Below are 7,581 nucleotides of genomic sequence, written 5' to 3' on the forward strand. Positions count from 1 at the left end.
TATGGAATGGGATTCAAGTATTGGAGTGAATTTCCTCTCCCCTTCCTCCCTGATAATGTGGGAGAATTATGGGGCTGTGAGACAGAGTAGGAGCATCCAATCATCTGAATTAATGAATCTTTCTCTAAATGAACTTCAGTGTGACTCATAAACCCAGCATCTTGGGCCTTTGTGTGGTATTCTATAGCGGAGGAGAATTTTATTGGACTGGATAATGAATATAGCAATAGGTTTTACAAGGCTAGCGGTTTTGATATAGTGCCGTCCACCGAAACCAACCAGATATCCCAGCTTTATTGTGTCTATACAGTTAGCATTATGCTGATAGCTGCTAATGGTCATGCTGTATGAATGGCTCATTATTTAGCTTGAGATATTGTTCTGGGAACCGGGGTTGAAGTCCCAAATATAATGTGAATATTATATTCAATATGAACACATGTTTCAGTTCAGTTTGGAAACCAGGGACTGTTTGGGGTCCCAGCCAACTGGTCTATTGTGATGAAAATGTGCCTCAATCGAAGAGATTAACACCAAGGAATGAACTCTTCTGCTTGATTAAATGTTATCTTTCATTTTGGATGCTGTAGAAGTCATTCAGTCCATGAGATAGTTATTATGAAATATTTAACCATGACCTTGGTGTGTTTAACTCAGGCTTCACCATTTCCATTGCTCTGTGACAATTTACAATGGCATCCTATATGAAAGAATGTTTCAGTTCTTGAATATTCAGAATTCCCATTAGTTTATTTAGAGATAAGATCGATAAACCAATATTTAGTTTTAATGCCTACCAAACATTAACAATGTGTTAAAGCTCCTCTCTGTCCGTGCCTGTGTATGTTGAATAGTTATGAGGTTACTTACCTTCCAGTGTCACAGTATCCACAGAAGGAGGCGCCCCTCCTCGGTCGGGCGGCGCTCGGCGGTCGTCGTCGCCGGTCTACTAGCTGCCACCGATCTATGTTTCTGTGTTCTTTGGTTTTTGTCTGTCTAGGTCCGCACCTGTTCCTTGTCTGTCATTAGTGGGGGGTATTTAGTTTGTTCCTTTGTGTTCTGTATTCGTGAGGGATTGTTTGTATGTCGACGGGCAGTTAGTAGTTAACGCTGCTTTTGATTTTCAGCGTGATACTATTTATCGTTGTATTGCCGGGCTGCGCCCCATGCGTTATCGTTCGTGGAAACGTATTCTCTCATTTTGGGTGTTGTGCGCACCCTGTGCCTTTTGTGACCACTTTTGTTACGGTGACAATAAAACTTCGGCACTACTGGACCTCAGCCTCCTGCTTTTGACTCTGCCCCTTTCCCCTCCCCTTAAGGAAACGTGACATGCAGCCCGGTGAGATTTCATTTCCACTAAGATTTTTGCCACCTTAACGCGAGAATCACTTTGCATGTAGTAACAATTTTCATGTGTCCATGAAGGTGATTCTCTGTACCTGGTGATTAATATATTCTATAGCCGTGGAGTGTTTTAGTGCTATGCTGCATTCCCATATGATCAATATGATCTGATATGTTGGTGAAATTTCTAGCACATTTCGTTTTGTAATTCCAGTGTAATAATCAGGTTACCAGATACTTGTTTGGGTTTTAATAGCAAGTCGTCACAATACAGCAGACGGTGTTGCTTCACTAGACTGCTGCAGGAGTCTGTTCATTCCAGCTGTCACAGGTGATATGAGGTAGCACAGGGAAGATGATCTGAGAATGGTGTATGGTCGGATCCTCACCTCACCTGTGTGTTTACGTGTGTATGTGGGGGGCGGTTCCTATGGTTACCAAGTAGGTGAGTATCAGTAGACATGTTGATATTTGAAAGGCAGAGGGAAGGTAGCTAGTGGTCAGGCTGTTGCTTATAGAAGAGGTGCATCATGAGGGACATATGCAGGCAGACAGGAGGAGGGTTAGGTTGAGGTGCATCATGGGAGACGTAAGCAGACAGACAGGAGAAGGGTTAGCTTGAAGGCATATTTTCAGGTGGACAGGTGGTCTGACAGTGGGGCATCAGCCTGTTAAATGTCTTCCTCACTGAGAGGTTAGCATGAAGACAGACAGGGAGGGGCCTCTTGGGTGGCTACAGGATTGAGGTACTGATTACATCCTAAATTGAACCCTGTTCACTACATAGTGCACTACTATGGGCCCTGGTAGAGAATAGGGTGCCATTTGGGATGCAGCCTAGAGGTATGAACAAGAGGTTGGTTCAGGAAGCTGCGGCTGTCTTCAACCTTCCAATTGAATAAGAGCATCATGTCATCTAAAGGAAATGAATGAAGGAGGATGTTGGTGTGTAGAAGTGCTGATGTTGATGAAAGAAAGCTAATTAGCATAACTAATTAGACGTGTACCTTATCTGGCAAGAATATTGACATATTTTCTATTAATTTCTGTAAATACAGTTACCTGTATTCCTTTAGATGACATGATTTTATTTACATATACAGGTAACTGCCTAAATAAAGGAAACACCAACATAAAGTGTCTTAAAAGGGCATTGGGCACCACGAGCCACAACAGCTTCAATGCACCTTGGCATAGATTCTACAAGTATCTGGAACTCTTGGAGGGATGCTACACCATTCTTCCATGAGAAATTCCATCATTTGGTGTTTTGTTGATGGTGGTGGAAAATACTGTCTCAGAATCTCCCATAAGTTTCAATTGGGTTGAGATCTGGTAACTAAGGCAGACACACACACACACAGAGATCTCTTCTTCTAGCCATGGTAGCAACTGGGCATTTTTATACATGACCCTAAGCATGATGGGATGTCAATTGCTTAATTAACTGAGGAACCACACCTGTGTGGTTCCCATGATGGGATGTCAATTGCTTAATTAACTCAGGAACCACACCTGTGTGGAAGCACCTGCTTTGAATAAACTTTGTAACCCTCATTGACTCAAGTGTTTTCTTTATTTTGGCAGTTACCTGTACATACATAATCCTGTGAGGAGTCGATATAAACTCAGCAAAAAAAGAAACGTCCTCTCACTGTCATCTGCGTTTATTTTCAGCAAACTTAACATGTGTAAATATTTGTATGAACATAACAAGATTCAACAACTGAGACATAAACTGAACAAGTTCCACAGATATGTGACTAACAGAAATGGAATAATGTGTCCCTGAACAAAGGTAAAATTCAGTATCTGGTGTGGCCACCAGCTGCATTAAGTACTGCAGTGCATCTCCTCCTCATGGACTGCACCAGATTTGCCAGTTCTTGCTGTGAGATGTTACCCCACTCTTCCACCAAGCACCTCCAAGTTCCAGGTCCAAGGAATGGCCCTAGCCCTCACCCTCCGATCCAACAGGTCCCAGACCTGCTCAATGGGATTGAGATCCGGACTCTTCCCTGGCCATGGCAGAACACTGACAGTCCTGTCTTGCAGGAAATAATGCACAGAACGAGCAGTATGGCTGGTGGTATTGTCATGCTGGAGGGTCATGTCCGGATGAGCCTGCAGGAAGGGTACCACATGAGGGAGGAGGATGTCTTCCCTGTAACGTACAGCGTTGAGATTGCCTGCAATGACAAAGCTCAGTCCGATGATGCTGTGACACACCGCCCCAGACCATGACGGACCCTCCACCTCCAAATCGATCCCGCTCCAGAGCACAGGCCTCGGTGTAACGCTCATTCCTTCGACGATAAACGCAAATCCGACCATCACCCCTGGTGAGGCAAAACCGAGACTCGTCAGTGAAGAGCACTTTTTGCCAGTCCTGTCTGGTCCAGCGACGGTGGGTTTGTGCCCATAGGCGACGTTGTTGCCAGTGATGTCTGGTGAGGACCTGCCTTATAACAGGCCTACAAGCCCTCAGTCCAGCCTCTCTCAGCCTATTGCGGACAGTCTGAGCACTGATGGAGGGATTGTGCATTCCTGGTGTAACTTGGGCAGTTGTTGTTGCCATCCTGTACCTGTCCCGCAGGTGTTATGTTCGGATGTACCGATCCTGTTCAGGTGTTGTTACACGTGGTCAGCCACTGCGAGGATGATCAGCTGTCCATCCTGTCTCCCTGTAGTGCTTGATTAGGCGTCTCACAGTACGGGCATTGCAATTTTTTGCCCTGGCCACATCTGCAGTCCTCATGCCTCCTTGCAGCATGCCTAAGGCACATTCACGCAGATGAGCAGGGACCCTGGGCATCTTTCTTTTGGTGTTTTACAGAGTCAGTAGAAAGGCCTCTTTAGTGTCCTAAGTTTTCATAACTGTGATCTTAATTGCCTACCGTCTGTAAGCTGTTAGTGTCTTAACGACCGTTCCACATTTGCATGTTCATTAATTGTTTATGGTTCATTGAACAAGCATGGGAAACAGTGTTTAAACCCTTTACAATGAAGATCTGTGATGTTTTGGGGATTTTTACGAATTATCTTTGAAAGATAGGGTCCTGAAAAAGGGACATTTACATGCTTATGAAGGAATGGTTGCTACATTTCAATACATGTATTCATTGATACTACTGTTCCCTGTGCAGTAGTAGTTTTATACACTACATGGCCAACAGGATGTGGATAACTCTTCAAATTAGTGGATTCTGCTGTTTCAGCCACACCCGTTGCTGGCAGTTGTATAAAATTGAGCCCACAGCCATGCAATCTCCATAGACAAACATTGGCTGTAGAATGGCCTTATTGAAGAGCTCAGTGACTTTCAACGTGGCACCATCATAGGATGCTACCTTTCCAACAGTCAGTTTGTCAAATGTCTGCCCTGCAAGAGCTTCCCCGGTCAACTGTAAGTGCTGTTATTTTGAAGTGGAAATGTCTAGGAGCAACAACAGCTCAGCTATGAAATGGTAGGCCACACAAGCTCACAGAATGGGACCGCCAAATGCTGTAGTGCGTAGCATGTAAACATTGTCTGTCCTCAGTTGCAACACTCACCACCGAGTGCCAAACTGCCTCTGGAAGAAAACGTCAGCACAGGTAGCCTTGTGGTTAGAGCGTTGGGCCAGTAACCGAATGGTTTCTGGATTGAATCCCCGAGCTGAAAAGGTAAAAATCTGTTGTTCTGCCCCTGAACAAGGCAGTTAGCCCACTGTTCCTAGGCTGTCATTGTAAATAAGAATTTGTTCTTAGCTGACTTGACTAGTTAAATAAAGGTAAAAAAAATAAATAACTGTTAGTTGAGAGCTTCATGAAATGGGCTTCCATGGTTGAGCAGCTGCAGACAAGCCCATGATTACCATGTGGATATGCCAAGTGTCAGCTGGAGTGGTGTAAAGCTTGCTGCCATTGGACTTTGGTGCAGTGGAAATGTGTTCTCTGAAGTGATGAATCATGCTTCACCATCTGGCATTCTGATGGATGAATCTGGGTTTGGCGGATGCCAGGAGAACGCTACCTGCCCCATTGCATAGTGCCAAATGTAAAGTTTGGTGGAGGAGGCATAATGGTCTGGGGCTGTTTTTCATGGCTTGGGCTAGGCCCCTTAGTTCCAGTGAAGGTACATTTTTTTTAACGCTACAGCATACAATGACATTCTAGACGATTCTGTGCTTCCAACTTTGTGCCAACAGCTTTGGGTGAAGACCCGCTCCTGCTTCAGCATGACAATGCCCCCGTGCACAAAGCGAGGTCCATACAGAAATGGTTTGTCGAGATCGGTGTGGAAGAACTTGACTGGCCTGCACAGAGCCCTGACCTGAACCCCTTTGCGAAGAATTGGAACGCTGACTGTGAACAGCAATGTACCAACATCTAGCGGAAAGCCTTCCCAGAACAGTGCCCATGATTTTGGAATGAGATGTTCGATCTGCTATACCATCAAAACAAACTATTCCTCGATTAAACCAACTTAGTTGAACAATGTAAGAGGACTAACAGAAATAAAATTTGTGGATAACTGTTGTTAAATTCAGAGGAATCACCACCCACCACTCCACCACACCAAGCATGAACTCCTGGGCTGAGATAGGGAGTGCAGCAGTAGCAGCCAGTCAAGCAGAAGCAGTCTGAGAGAGGTAGTGCAGTAGAAGCAGTCTGAGAGAGGTAGTGCAGTAGAAGCAGTATGAGAGAGGTAGTGCAGTAGAAGCAGAATGAGAGAGGTAGTGCAGTAGAAGCAGAATGAGAGAGGTAGTGCAGTAGAAGCAGTATGAGAGAGGTAGTGCAGTAGAAGCAGTCTGAGAGAGGTAGTGCAGTAGAAGCAGTCTGAGAGAGGTAGTGCAGTAGAAGCAGTCTGAGAGAGGTAGTGCAGTAGAAGCAGTCAGAGAGGTAGTGCAGTAGAAGCAGTATGAGAGAGGTAGTGCAGTAGAAGCAGTATGAGAGAGGTAGTGCAGTAGAAGCAGTCAGAGAGGTAGTGCAGTAGAAGCAGTATGAGAGAGGTAGTGCAGTAGAAGCAGTATGAGAGAGGTAGTGCAGTAGAAGCAGAATGAGAGAGGTAGTGCAGTAGAAGCAGAATGAGAGAGGTAGTGCAGTAGAAGCAGAATGAGAGAGGTAGTGCAGTAGAAGCAGTCTGAGAGAGGTAGTGCAGTAGAAGCAGAATGAGAGAGGTAGTGCAGTAGAAGCAGTATGATAGAGGTAGTGCAGTAGAAGCAGTATGATAGAGGTAGTGCAGTAGAAGCAGTCTGAGAGAGGTAGTGCAGTAGAAGCAGTCTGAGAGAGGTAGTGCAGTAGAAGCAGTCTGAGAGAGGTAGTGCAGTAGAAGCAGTCTGAGAGAGGTAGTGCAGCAGAAGCAGAATGAGAGAGGTAGTGCAGCAGAAGCAGTCTGAGAGAGGTAGTGCAGCAGAAGCAGTCTGAGAGAGGTAGTGCAGCAGAAGCAGAATGAGAGAGGTAGTGCAGTAGAAGCAGTATGAGAGAGGTAGTGCAGTAGAAGCAGTATGAGAGAGGTAGTGCAGTAGAAGCAGAATGAGAGAGGTAGTGCAGTAGAAGCAGAATGAGAGAGGTAGTGCAGTAGAAGCAGTCTGAGAGAGGTAGTGCAGTAGAAGCAGAATGAGAGAGGTAGTGCAGTAGAAGCAGTATGATAGAGGTAGTGCAGTAGAAGCAGTCTGAGAGAGGTAGTGCAGTAGAAGCAGTCTGAGAGAGGTAGTGCAGTAGAAGCAGTCTGAGAGAGGTAGTGCAGTAGAAGCAGTCTGAGAGAGGTAGTGCAGTAGAAGCAGTATGAGAGAGATAGTGCAGTAGAAGCAGTCTGAGAGAGGTAGTGCAGTAGAAGCAGTCTGAGAGAGGTAGTGCAGCAGAAGCAGAATGAGAGAGGTAGTGCAGTAGAAGCAGTCTGAGAGAGGTAGTGCAGTAGAAGCAGTCTGAGAGAGGTAGTGCAGTAGAAGCAGTCTGAGAGAGATAGTGCAGTAGAAGCAGTCTGAGAGAGGTAGTGCAGTAGAAGCAGCATGAGAGAGGTAGTGCAGTAGAAGCAGCATGAGAGAGGTAGTGCAGTAGAAGCAGTATGAGAGAGGTAGTGCAGCAGAAGCAGTATGAGAGAGGTAGTGCAGCAGAAGCAGTCTGAGAGAGGTAGTGCAGCAGAAGCAGTCTGAGAGAGGTAGTGCAGTAGAAGCAGTATGAGAGAGGTAGTGCAGCAGAAGCAGTCTGAGAGAGGTAGTGCAGTAGAAGCAGTATGAGAGAGGTAGTGCA

The sequence above is a fragment of the Salmo trutta genome, chromosome 3 (assembly GCF_901001165.1).
Source record: "Salmo trutta chromosome 3, fSalTru1.1, whole genome shotgun sequence".
NCBI classification, from domain to species: domain Eukaryota; kingdom Metazoa; phylum Chordata; class Actinopteri; order Salmoniformes; family Salmonidae; genus Salmo; species Salmo trutta.